General features: G+C 44.1%; 1 protein-coding gene and 1 long non-coding RNA gene across 5 annotated transcripts in view; one reads left to right on the top strand and one right to left on the bottom strand.

The window, feature by feature from the left end:
- PRKCD (protein kinase C delta) overlaps nucleotides 1-13,440 on the bottom strand; it is a 68,937-nt gene extending 55,497 nt beyond the window's left edge. For 2 of the 4 annotated variants that reach the window (XM_083796345.1, XM_083796350.1), the window contains exon 1: nucleotides 13,296-13,440. The gene's annotated coding sequence lies outside the window, so the exon portion shown is untranslated. The remainder of the gene's footprint in view (nucleotides 1-13,295) is intronic. The other 2 variants (XM_083796346.1, XM_083796347.1) reach the window with 1 other exon arrangement.
- Nucleotides 13,441-13,449: 9 nt separating this feature from the next.
- The window catches only part of LOC310880501, a 35,323-nt gene continuing 34,679 nt past the window's right edge, over nucleotides 13,450-14,093 (top strand). The window contains exon 1 of the long non-coding RNA XR_014571727.1: nucleotides 13,450-13,684. This is a non-coding gene — a long non-coding RNA (uncharacterized lncRNA). The remainder of the gene's footprint in view (nucleotides 13,685-14,093) is intronic.

Here is a 14,093-nt window from a genome sequence, read left to right as displayed (position 1 = left end):
CTATAAAGAACACAGCATTTGGATTTGCATACATGGGACACACAACCAAACATCTTAAAAACTCTTTCAAAGTCAAAGCTCATGCATTTTTTTATTTTTATTTACTTTTATTTTTTATGATGTAGGAGCACCTGAAAACAGAGCCTGCCCACAGTGCCCACGGTGTGCTCCAGAAAGCCAGGTCGGAACTTTGACATCTTCAGCACATCAGTGATTTGGTAGCTAGCTTAGAAATGCATTTTTCAAATGAATGGTCAAAGCCAACTAGCCTCTGGCTTACAGAACCCACATAAAAGGGACAGAAGCAACCAGCCTACTCCCTCAAAATATATTGCTGGCTGGGAACATAATTGCTCACCTGTAGCTGTTATCATCACTCTGGTATAAGAATGAACATTTTCACCACAGGTGAATTATGAATGTCATATGCACCTGATGTCATAGGGCACCATACATTTGCAAAGAAGAAAAAACAACAAAGAAAAAAATCTACTGTTTGACTTTGTGGGGAGAGACAACTAATGGGCACATGGTACAAAGGTTCTTTAGCCAGCCCCCTCCATCTCCCCAACTTGAGCTGAACACAAATTACACGAGTGCTAGTTCTACAGAACACGGGAGCGCTCAGAAAAGTTGAAGAAAAAGCCCTGCCCCAGCTGAAGTCTTTGCATGCCACTCAAAGACTCAGGGGCTGAGAGGACAGGCTCACACCTCGCATTCTTTCGTCCATGTCCAACTTGTGACTCCAGCTTGTGGCTGCACCAAACACACAACAGGGACATCCCATAGTTTCCACACCTCATGTTACCATGTCCCCTCTCCAAAAGGAAAGGGTTCTGCTCACTGATAAATACAGCAGACCTTTCTTGCCGTTTATCAGGTCAAGCATTCAGCAGATTCAAAAAATAAAGACTGTTCAGTTGAGTGTGAAGATTTGCAAGCTCAGCCAAACACAATCTCAGGTAAATATGCAGCAGACGGGATGCTGCTATTCTGATTTTCTGCAGTCATTCCCATCTGAGAGAAGCAGTCAGCACCAGAACAGGGCTCAAAGCAACACCAAGTGAGTCTCACTGGCATCTATAGAAAGATGAAACGAACCAAAAAAGCTTCTCCAGCTTCTTTTCCAAGATGGCAAAACCCTCTTTCTCAGTTGCGCCTCTCGTTCCCTCCCCATCTTATTAACCTACCTTTATTGGCATACAGGATGTGAATTCTTGCTGTAAAGTCTAACTTAAAGGAAAAAAAAAAATCTTAGAAACTTTATAATACACCGTAAAGCCCTAAAGAATGTACAAGAAAACCCACAATGTCTTGAGACTATTTGCTTTTCCCCCAGGATGCTGGCAGAAACATTGACCTCATCTTTGTTCCAGCCTTGATGCAATATTGTATGTCATCAATTACCCGGAGATTTCTCCGGTTTCCAACAGAGAGGGGCTCAGAACCAGGGATTGCTCCGCAGTGTACACGGCCGAGCTCAGCGCTGCCAGTCCTGCAACACTGGATGCGAGGAAATAAGCCAGGCAGATGGCTCAGCACTTGCCCTGTGAGAGATGGGGCTGGCAGCAGATGACATCTTACAGTGAGGCCCTCCAAACAGGTTCCTGCATTCAGGCTACTGCAATAGGTAAGACAAGCGACCAATGGAAGAAAACACAATGCATTACCCACAGTTTTCTGAGCAAGCAACCAGCAAGCAATTTACCCCAACAACACAGCATGTTAGGGGGTCATGAAGAAGCAGAACAACTCTGCTGTCCAGCACAGAAGTAGTCTTTCTGTAATATCTCTTGAGAATCCCACATCCAGCTCCAGTCACTGCCCCCAGTTGCTTCATGCACTGAGCACACGCATTAGATGAAGCTGTACTATCATATTTATTCACAGGCTTTAAACAACTTCAAACATATAGAGACTGATGTACTGCAAAGTATATGTTTTCGCTTTTTGTAGCTTTGCAAAATTTCCTAACAAGTTACTGTGGGAGATTCAATGGTTAAGCAATCCTTAAGTGACATTAAGCAGACTTTCCAAAGTAAGTGTCTGATCAGAAGACCCTAAGTACATGCTTCTTCATTTACTTACTGCAGTCTAGAACTCCAAACCAGGGCTGAAGGACCAGGGAAGTAATACCCAAGCACAGAGACGCAAACAGGCATGTTCTGAAGTTTCCTGTAACTTTTACTTATTAGGCAATAGGGTTCCCTTGGTAACTAATGTAAAACTAAACGCAGCAGCATGAGCATACGTTCTTCCATTTCGGTCTGTCTGGGACACCTTGCCTATGGCAAACATTCTCAATTACATGAGTCTGACAGCCTTTTTTATGTTTTTAAGATAAAACTCTAGATATGGCTGTCTTTCCTTTGAAGTATTTGAATGCTTGTACTCCTGCCTCATGACAGTGTCTGAAAAGCGTTAAGCGTGCAGCCTGGCTTGGGGAGCTGTTAATTTAAAACAGAGCTGTACAACCCTCACAGTTTGCTTAAAGCAAACAAAACATCCCTCTGTTGAGACTCCCTCAAAAATTTTTCTAGTACTAGGATCAACTTTCACACTGGAAAGCAGTACCAGAAGTAGGAAGGAAATCAAACTTATAGGGAAAAAAAGATCTAAACCATAATACTAGTATAGATTTTTTTTTTTTTAAATCTGGACTAGAAATAATGCACGTATCTTTTCCCTAGCCCCTAAAATAAGATTTGTTTGTCAATTGGACACAGGTGTCAAGACAGTAAAAAAACAAAACAAACAAAAAAAAGCAATAAACAAATCACCCTCTAGAATTCAAGTATGCCATCACTGCATGTGCACACGTGCATGCATCAAAACCCTTCAAAAGAATTTAGTGTACACCATATTTTTTCAACAAATGGCAAACAAATAATTGACAGCTAAATAAATTGAAGGAACTGAAAATAAGTGATTTTTGTTTCTAGTGACTGACGAACATTACAGTCACCACAGATGTTTTCACACTCTTGTAACAAGAAAGGGAAAAAAAACAATTTTCTATTTGACTGTGTCCCTTTAACAAAACTGAATACATGCTATGTCATAGCTTTCAGAATATTTTCAGCATAAAAAGAGATCTCCATTTTAAGCCATTACAACCAAAGAGTACTGCTGATAAGTAAGATCAGAGTTTTGCTATCAACCAGATGAAACTCAACTCACTGCTGCTCCGGCAATTAATTTCTCATCATTTATTTCACGTGACCGGAAGGGGTAAGAATCTGAAATCATTTTACAAGTTTCATCTACCAGTCAGGCTGAACTTTGCTCTAACAGCAGCAGCAGAAGAATTTGTATCCACTTAGGTGGATAATCGCTGTAAGTGTTTATAATGACTCTGTTTGCAAAAGCTTTTGTATTTAACTGCATCAATGTAAAAACTGACTTTAAGTGGAATGTCACATAAGCTTAGACAAGGCTTAGCTGTGATAAGCTGACTCCATTTGGATTTGGCAAAGCTGTTGAAATGAATTGATAATAATGTTATCCAATTTAACTAGATCTATTTTGGCCTGGGTACATTAAATAACTATGTAAGGCCTCATTTTCTTCAGGGAGAAGATGGGGATTAATCGTTAAATTAGCTATAATCACATATTATAGAAGATAAACCACTGGTTCATCCCTAGGGAAAAAAGAAGAAAAAAGAAAATAAAAGGCATCTTCTGCTTTTGATGCAGCATTAAGTATTTACCCAAAATGTAAAGCATGGAAAGTAGTGGAAAAGCCCTATCACTGCTTTAATGGCTTGGGAAAAAAAAAAGAAATTTAGCTCTTCTTAAAGTAAGTCAAATTATGCCTCATCACCCAACAACAATTCTCAACCTTTTGGTTTGCTGACTTTTGGTTTCAGCACTGATATACATATTCTTACATTTTTAAAAACAGATTTAACCTAATCTCCACTACTTTTAGAAATCAAGTAATTTACAGATGAGAGTATATATTAATATTTCCATAAATACACACTTAATTTATATTTCATTGATAATTTTATATTCACTAAATGAATTCACTCTGTACTTTAGTTACGCAGCACTTGGAATCTAGCATGCTATTTTAATAACATATGCTTGAAACTCGGCTGTAAATAAGATATATGCTAACTGTACAAGAAACACGTGTGAAAATACTTTTCCGTCACAATTTTGCCCCTCAAGGAAATAGAGTTTAGGGGTTTTATATATAATCAATTTGTAAGAATCGGTATTGTAGACTTCTTGTCAAGATTTGCTTTTGAAGGAGAAAGGACATTCCTGGCTGCTGGCTGGGAGTATTTTGAAAATCCACACAGGAACCTTTGATAAAAACCCACAAAGCTCCTTTCTTCACAAACCATTTCAAATGTACCAAGCACTCTAGTGACAAAGGCAATGTAATGCAGGACATGAAATGCCTCAGAGCATCTGGTCAGAAGAAAAACCATATAAAGTCAGCATTGCTGAGGCTGTTATATTGTCGTCAGCTCTTGAAACACTAAAAACACTTACTGTAATGTGATTTAGATTTTTCTTCTGGCTTGAGTTCAGAGAAAAATGGCAATGAGTGCTACTACAGATGGCATTCCACATCAAACTACGGATCTCAGAGGCTGAACACTGCTGCAAAAAGTTAGCAGCTCTCTGTTTCGAAGTTCTGAAATTAGGTTTACATAAGGCAAAGCTCTAATGACGGAAAGATTGGGCTCACTGTTATTAAGCAGTACGAGAAGAAGGAAACAAGCAACAGAACAACACACACACAGGAGACTGAAACTAAAAGCGGATTTTGGGCACAAGAGCTCCTTTGATTTGTCCTTCCTCCCAGCTAGGAGGTGCAATAACAAAGAAAAGAACCGGCATAAGGAGAGACCGGTCGGCCATAAAGGGCTGGCCTACTTTGGCTTTGCTTCCCATTCCTTAAATACATATCTATATAAACTTCCAAGCAAATAAACATTTCTCTTTGCCTCAACTGCCACCCACTGGAAAAGGAAAGTAACATTAATTCCAAATTGCAATACCCCAAAACAGGTCAGAAAACCAGTATGACAGATACCAATATGGACTACATTAAACTCCTGGGGTTGCCTTGAAACCCTTAGCAGCACTGCTAGAAAATAGAGAACTCGCAAATTAAACTGAAACAGAAAACAGCAGCGAGACTTCCTCTCCCTGCCCCAGCAGGCAGGCACTTAGGCTGTATTACAGAGGTTTTGGGAAGGAGCTGGAGCTTGCAAGGCCGAAGCGAGGGAGCCGGCAGCACCTCTGTGACACACGAGGCCCAAGGAGGGCGGGTGGCACCAGGCAGCCCTGGGGGCTCTGCGCAGCACTGCTCCTGCTGCAGCCAGCTCTGTCGGTACCCTCACACTGCTGCTCCTGCCTTGCTGCAGCAACCCGCCAACCTCTGTGCCCAAACGGCAGCTTCGGCATTCCCGCTCCCCATGAGCAGCAGCCCCAATTTCCCCTTCAGTGGATGGCTTCGGCAGGTGCACGGGGTCCTGTGGTGAGGCAAGCTGGTGGTGCAGATCCAGTAACTTGACCTTTCAACTTGTAGAGTAATCTGGAAAAGCTTGTTGAAAAAAACAGGATGGTCTCTAAGCTGCCACAGAGCGCTATCGTCCACTCTAAATGAAACTCGTTCTAACTTTTGGTGTATGTGCTTATTTTAGCTGAAGTACTTAACGAGGCTAGCAATAGCGTAATGAGATATTTGCATGCGAAAGCATGCACATCAGATGCAATGACAGCAGTATAATTGCATGTGAAACAGACCTTAAAGTGAGACAAACCATCCTGCAGCCATGCCTTCTGGTGAACCTGCGCCGAGGCTGTCATGGCACCACCACAGAAGTCAGCAGTCATAGCCGAGACTGTTTGGCCAGCCAACCCGACTGATGCAGGCATGCCCTGACTTCCTGGAGAAGAAAGCAACCTCTGTTCAAGTGAGACCCGATAAATGGGGACAATCAGATTCCCAGAGAACCTTCCATACTTTTCTCAAGTGCAGTGAAGCAAGTCTTGCTAACCGAACAGCTATTCTGCAATTATGGATGTGCTGAGAGCTACAAATTGATTGCAGATTCCCTTACTGTAAGGGCCTAAGGGAACTGGAGGAATAAAAAAAAAAAAATGACTAAGGGCCTAATGCAAGCCCCATAGGGATTAACAGGAAGACGTATAAATCCTTTGGTCTAAATCACACCTTTCTCCAAAAAGGCCTGTAGAAAAAAAATCTACCAGGAAAAAAAAAATCTATCAATATTACCGCATGAAATTTCTCTTCTGCTGCTGGGGAGAAGACAGGGAGTAGCCTGTAGTTAACTTCCTATAAAATGGCAGACCTCCAGGAAGCACTGTGAACACTGGTGTCTGTGCAGGGTTTGGTCTCAGCACGTTCACTGGTCATGCACGGCGGGAGGTGCTTCTTTCACAGGGGAAGGCTGTCATGTTGCTTCGAGCTGCATCTCCCTGCTCCCTACTCATTAGTAAGTCCCTGCATTCCCGACTCATTAGTAAGAACACTCGAGTTCACTGAAGGCCAAAGTCATTGGCCAACGGATACACGAGAAAACAGCTGTTGAGCAATTCACAGCTCAGCAAAAATGCTGCATTCGTGGACCAGCACACTGGATGTGAGAAACAATAATCGGACTGCTCCTTCTGCTCGCTGAGTGGTGCTATTCAAAAAAAAAAAAAAGATGGGGGGGAAGATGTTTATCAGTATTGAAAGCATCTATAATAGCATCTACAATAAATTTACTCCTTCACATGCAGAGATACTTGTACGATAGAGGGTTCCAGATCCTACTGCAAGATTATTTATTTATTTAATCTATAAATGGAACAGTTAATTATCAACACCAAAAATCCTGGCAGCACCTTCTTGATACAAGACAACCATCTGTGCTCTCTTACAGGCATGTACGTTAAACACAATTTTAAAAATAAGCAAGAATAAACCTTACTTTCACAAGAGTTTTCCAGGAATGTACTCTGACAAACAACTGGTCTTTAGCAAGAGAAATACTGAGTTCTGCAGTTCAACAGGCACTAACAAAATCAGTAAGGTACAAAATACTCCTTACTCTGGTTACTTAGTCGTGCCAGCAAAATGCAAAGTCATCCAGAGGCATTACAAAACAAACAAAAAGAAAAATTGAGATAAAATCTACAGGGCAGTCAGTGTCATGTGACAAACATGACCATCTTTCAAAGTTATTGCACTGTGCCTGTTCGTCTTAATTTTTCCTCATAATAGAAGTTTAAAAAGCATGAAATGGGTTCTACTAGCAACTGCTTGGACCATATTTTCTAAATTCTTACCAAATTTTTGTGCAGAGGGCTTTTTCAGAAGAATTGTCTTTTAAGAAAGAAATATAGGATTCCTCCCTCATTCAAAAAAAGAATCAAATACAGCTTCCTGTTAGAAAAGCATAGCTCACCCGAGCTACTGAACGATGCGTTAGCAATAGCTTAACTACGCTGCCTTTGTACTCATTGGGGAATTTCCCAGAAAAAGGCAGCCTCAGGGAGCCAGGCTGAACACTGAGCTTGTCCGTGAGGCATTTCAGATCACTTTTTCAAGTACCTACCTACATCTTCAAGCATCTCAATCTTCAACAAAACAAAAACAAAATGAAACAAAACAAACAAAAACAACCTAAAACCACCACTTTATTATCTGGAAGACAAGCCTGATATCACAACCAAGAATATTTCTTCTCTAGTCTAATATTGAATATTAAAACACCAAATGCACTGAAGTAAGTTAGTGTAAAGAAGTACTGACTAAACACAGATTTCATGAATTCCTTAGGCAGAAAAACTACGTCAAAGCTTAAACTGCTCTTCCAAGAGAAACCAGAGAATCAGATAAGGAACTACTAAAATCCTTGTTTGTGTTCTCAGATCTAATAAACAGGCATTGATGGGGGGGAAAAAAAAGAGATTGTCACATGCTCAGAAGGTAACTTGACACTTGAGTGCTAAAAAACATGCAATTTTCTCTCTTGGTCGTCTCATCATTACAAAACTGACATAGAGCAAAAAGCAAGGCTAATCCAACACAGGTCTAGGCTTTCAGCTCCGAATCAGTAGCACATATGACTTGATGGCGCAGGGGTGGGGAACAAAGCTGGGACTGAGGTTTAGATTTACTGTGTATGTTTCAAGATACCCCATACTTACAGGTAGGTGGGATTAAACCAAGCCCATTAACACTTATATCATTTATGAAACTGAAGAAGACTGAACACAACAGAAATCAGAGACACTTATGCACAAATATACAACCCAATTTAGAGGTTTGCAGCCATTTGGGAGATGAGAAACAGGATACTATTTCAGACAATTCAGGCAATTCCTCTGAGCCCAGTGAAGCTGGAAGGACTTCAGCCCACATTGTACTTCTCAGAAAAGAGTGGCACGCTTCCTAAGTGGTTTGGGAAGAGTTGTTATAGTAGGGTCTCTTTGCCACAGAAACACACAAAGCCTAGTGCAATACTGACCTATCACCTATGCTCCCAGAGGCTATCCCAACTCCTCTCTCGCTATCAAAGGGTAAAAGTGACACTGCTTGGTTACTTTTCAACCACACAAGACCAGATATCGCTCACAGCTCTAAGAAAACATATTAGGAACAGCATGACAGGAATATGTGTTGCATATCTGTTCTGTTCTCACAGGTGGGTAGCACCTAGGAATTCAAAATAATCCCGTTCTGGGGCATACAGAGAGGTGCTGCTTTTCATTTTTTACGTAAATCTAATATATGGCTCATCAAAAGGCAGGAGATGGTAAGCACACATCCTCCTCCCTTAGAAGTCTGACAAACATCGTGCAAGGCTTAAAAACCTAATGTGCATCAGTTTTATGAAGTTATCTGAAACAGTCACTCCAAGAATTTATGGATCACGAGTATTATCAGATGAATACCAACTGCACGTGAGTATCTTTAAATAAACTTTTCCTGATAGAGCATTACACTCAATGGCAAAGAAATTACCAGCAAAAACATTAACCGCAGTAAGAGGATACCATAAGGTGTATTCTGCAGTTTTATGCACTTTTTTAGCTGGAAAAATATCCTTAAAAATTTTATGGCCTGCCTCTTTGCTTCAGAGCTATAGATATACATCTGCCCCACTTCACTTCTACATTCGAGACAGAAACAGTCAAATCTATTATCAATCAGAAAACAGCAACAGCTAATTTAATAGGTTCAAAACATAACTTACTGCATGGATGGCAGGGCACCTTTCTGTCACTGAAAGGTAGACACAATGCTTCCTTTACATACGTTATCATAAAAAAAAGGAAAACAATCAGAAACATGCAGCTATACACATTGTATTTCCATTCTCCTTGTCAGTGATACTTCTAGTAGCAGAGTCTGGTCTAGATGGACCAGAAATACGTTTTGCACCACTCTTGCCAAGGACAGATCTGTGATGTCCCTGTGCCAGATCTCTCATTTCTTAACCCTTACCGGTGACCGGTAACAGCAGCAGAACACCGGCGCAGCTTCTAGTCATAAAGGCAGTGCGTATAATCTAGATGGCCCTGTAGAGCTAGAGACAGCACACTGCTTCCTACAGAGCACTTCTGCAAGATTACTCAAAGAATACCATAAAAAGTTAATAGAGTAACTCAATTCTGTCTGCAGTGGTAATGCCTCTGTAATAAAGCACAAAAACTCTTACAGTTAAAAATAACTGCTTTTTAAATGAGAACATAACACAAGCCATTTCAGCATTACTTTACCAAGGCTGTAAAGAGCTCTCCCAGGCTCATCTCTGTTAATTGTATCTTTGCAAAGCACAGCCAAGCGGATGTGGAGGGATTAATTTTCCTGTGCTGCCCAGAGACCTGTGAATGGGCACAGGACAGATAGTTTTCCCCCTTTCCCTGTTCCTGCTCATCCCTCTGCCTCCACAAGGTAAAATTCTGTACTCAGATCGTTCAGGTAAAGGAAGATTCAGAGAAAGCTGAGAAGTTTTCTCACAGAGTATGGAAAACATTTAAAACAACTGCTGGAACACAAATGAATTTGGTGTTTATTAGATGCCTCTTGGCCAGAACCTGACAACCAGAATGGAGATGCTGCATTTAACACAAGGACAACTCCAGAATAAAAATCCCATTACTTTTCTCAGCAGTGGATGATTAACGGAGGGATTTGGTTCCTAATGAAGTCAGCCAACCCCCAGACTCCACTGGTAAATCACTTGTCATCCTTCACATTCAGCTCTGACTCATCTGCAATAAACATTTCAAACTCTGCCCTATTCCTTTCTTCCTCCATTCTTTTTATGGTAGGTTAAATATGTACTTCATATATTTAATGAAGGGGGTGGCAGACTATAGATACTTTGTGCATTTTGATTGCAGCATGCACAGACACATCTGAGTTAGCTTTAGGGAACTTAAATACCTATGTCAATGAACCCTATACAGGCACATACCCCAGTGCTGGCTAACACCTGGAAAGCATTTACACGGCACAGTCCACACTGCGGCTCGTGCCACTGCAGCTTCACTGCAGATGCTACTGATATTTGGTGGACTGACGTTCAGCGCTGCAGTCCCAGCTCCGGTCGCAGTGCAGCTGCAGATCGAGGGGTGCTGTAGGGGCTCCTCTTTCCAGGAGCAGCAGCCAGAGCTGAGAGCCAGCTACAGACGGGCAACACAGCCAGGGGGCAGAGGAACAAGCACAGAGAGGATGGCATGGAAGGCCTTCAGATGGAAACCAGGATGGATGGTTAACTTTAACGATGAAGTCCTAAAGTACTCAATTTGAGATTAACTTTAATGACTGCAGCTTTTAGACAAAATAGACTCGGAGGCCTGAAAGCTTGTACGCTTTCCCGAGGAAAGCTGTTATTTCAATAAAAGATGTCATCTTTCCAGGTTCTATTGATGTTTCCTTAATCTATAAAGCATCAGGCCGTTTTCTTTGAAAGACTCTTCTAAAATTTTCTCTTTAACAAAAGTAGCTACAAAACCTACAAATCTACAAAAAGCTACAAATCAGAAATAGATTTAAAAGAACTCCTTCTTTACACAGTACCTTTTCAACTAGCTGTGTGGTCATTTTTTTGATTTATTATATAATGCTATTTCACTATTTCATTCAATAAGAAAATTGTAACCCCTCTCTCATTAGACTTATCTACACAGAAGGGTCACAACTTATGAAATACAAAACGGAAAAGAGTTTGAGAACAGTTCAGAACAATACGAGCATCTTCCTGATCAAATATCTCACAGGGATTCATGGAACAGAACCTTATGTTGTACTCAATAACTGCACATACATCACAGCTACATACGTGAGAAGAGTTTCCTATACTTCTGTATCAGCCACTGAGTGGCAGCAATTCCTGCATACTTAAATCCATATTCCTAGATGTAAGATGAAAATTTCAAAGTATTGATAACTTGTAATTCTTTTATGTTTAGAATTATATAAAACCATAGAAATAATGCCTAGTGAAATACCTGCTTATGTGTTTTACTTTTTTTTGTTAGTTTCAAATATTATGCATGCTACTCTGATAATCATACACCTTTAGAGGTTTGCTATAGCCAATTTTACAAAGAGATAACTGAAAAGATCAGAAAAAAAATCCTAAAACTATAAAGATCAAAACTGAAAATGACAATATTTAAACATTTCTTAAACTAAAGCACATAGCTGTATTTTAAAAACAGATTTTTATCTTGAAACCCAGGAAAAAAGGAAAAAAAAGAACAAACCCACAATGTAAATTGACGTGTTGCAGTCTCTTACATTTGCTTTTTTCCCCAGAATTCCCACAGCAGCATCCTGGGGTAACTGAAAATCTGTCAGTCCAAAGATTAAATACCCACTGTAATTTTGAATTTTTTAAAACCACCATTTTCAGGAACTAAAATAAATAGGAAATGCTGCGTATACTTTTTTTTTGTTAAATGATGCTTATGAATTATTGCTTAATGAGTTAAGAAGCACTTTGCAGTCTTTTGTTCAGAAACCCATCATGGTTATATTTGTTACAGCTTCCTATTTGATCAATACAATGCTGCACGGCGTTATCTGACGGATGGAAAACTGGGACAGGTTATTTCCTGGCTTATTATATAGTTACGAGACTAATGACCATACGAGGTCAGGGTGCAAAGAAGAGTTGACAAAAGCTGGGCACACGCAAGCATGCAGAATTTTGACACGGGCTATTCGGCGAGATGTGTAAGCATGGTAACTCAGGCTCTAAAGTAATCTTTAAAACCAAGAAGAGCGCTGGCACTGACTCCCCCACACCTGCCTTCTCTGCGGGTCCGGCTCCGTCCCCCGAGGCCTCCAGCTGCCAAGGGACGGCTGCTGGGCGCAGCACCCCCGGCCTCGCCACCCTGCGCTACCTGGACAAGTAACGTGGAGGTGAAGCGGTACAGCAGCCCCCGAGCAAACAGGTGTCAGAGGAAACCACCCGGTGTCATAACCCCACTGGTTTTGCAGCTCATCCCCTAACGCAAACGGGGAATTCCCTAGTGATGAATTGAAAGTGGGTTTTTGAGAGATGCACGCCCGGCATGCACGCCCAAGGAGCGCCGTTTCTGCTCCCTCATTGTCTGTCACCGGTCAGCTGGAAACTGCCCGCTTCAGAGACAGTGCCTCTTGTCTGCTTCAGCTTCGCTGCTGCACAGAAACTGAGCATCCACGGGGCCGGGCTGGGGGGGGGGGAAGGGGGAAAAAAAAAAAAAAAAAAAAGGAAAAACAACCCAAAAGTTGCTGCTATCAAAGCCGACGCTCGTGCCAAGAGCAAACTCCGTGCGTGTGCCGGGGACACAGCCGCGGGGAGCTCGGGACCTCGTCCCCGGGTCCGCCCTGCCCCGCTCCGGCCGGTGCCCGGCGAAGGGGCAGCGGGGGCGGCCCCGTCCCGGGCTCCCCGTCCCGGAGCACCGCGGGGGTGAGGGCGGCCGAGGGGCGCGGCGCGGGGCTGGGCCCCCGGCCCCGAGCCCAACATGGAGGCGCCGCTCCGGAGGCAGCCCCGCGGCAGCACCAGCACCCGCCCGCGGCCGGAGACGGCTCTGTCGCGCCCGCCCCGCCGGCCGCTCCTCACGCCCGCCCCAGCACGGCAGCACCGAGCCCAGCCGAGCCGGACCGGGCCGGGCCGGGCCGGGCGTCTTTCTCCCCACCGTGCGCCCCACGGAAGCCGGAGCCCGCGTCGCTTCCTCATTCACCCCGGGCCGGGCGGGGCAGGAACCGCCGAGCAGCGGGAGCCCCCCCCCCCCGCGGGGGCAGGTACCGGCACTCACCCGTCTGCTCGGAGCCGAGTATCGGAAGCCGTCCCGGGAGCGAGCGAGCGAGAGATGAAGACGGGCGGGCAGCGACCGGCGGCTCCCCGCCGCCACGGCCCGGGCCCGGCGCTCCCCGCCCCGCGCTCCGCCCACGGGGCCGCACGCTCACCTGCGGCCGCCGCCGCCGCCCCCCGCCGCGCCCCGGAGGTGCTGAGGAAAGAGGAGTGGCGGTGGCGGTGCCTGGCTCTGTCCCCGTCCCTAGCCCCGGCCCCGGTCCCGGCCCCCTCCGTCCCGTCGCACCGGGGATGCCCCAGCCCTCGCGGTCTCCTCCAGCACAGCGCCCCTTGGCCAAAGGCCCTGGTGTCGTGCCGGTGCCGCGGGCACTGGGACACGGCTGAGGCGAGGAGGTGATTTTATTTTATTTATTTTGGGCCGAGACGTGGAGCTACGCCTGGGGCTGAGGAGCTGGAGCTTGGCCGCAGAGTGCTTGGTGTGTGCCTCTACCCTGTGGGGAGCGGCGTTCAAGCTTCCCCACTGCCTCGCCACACCACTTCCTCTTCCAGGCTCTTATTTAAAATAATTTTTGGTGGTTTCATAAGCCGTGAATGTCGTTTTAATGACAGGGCTAAAGCTGGGTAGGCCCTAGGTCTGTGAGCTCTGGCATTGCCTCAGCACCTTTACCGTGGGGTGCCGTAGGCCGCAGGCCCTCGCAGGCCACGGGTGTCCTGGCCCAGCCGTCCTTGGACTCATGCTCTGAGGGATGGAGCTCATGAGTGTTAAAGTGAGGTGGTTTGGGGTTGGGTTACAGCACAGGAG

This window comes from Anser anser (assembly GCF_964211835.1).
Source record: "Anser anser genome assembly, chromosome: 12".
NCBI lineage: Eukaryota > Metazoa > Chordata > Aves > Anseriformes > Anatidae > Anser > Anser anser.
This window is presented reverse-complemented; position numbering and strand designations above follow the sequence as displayed.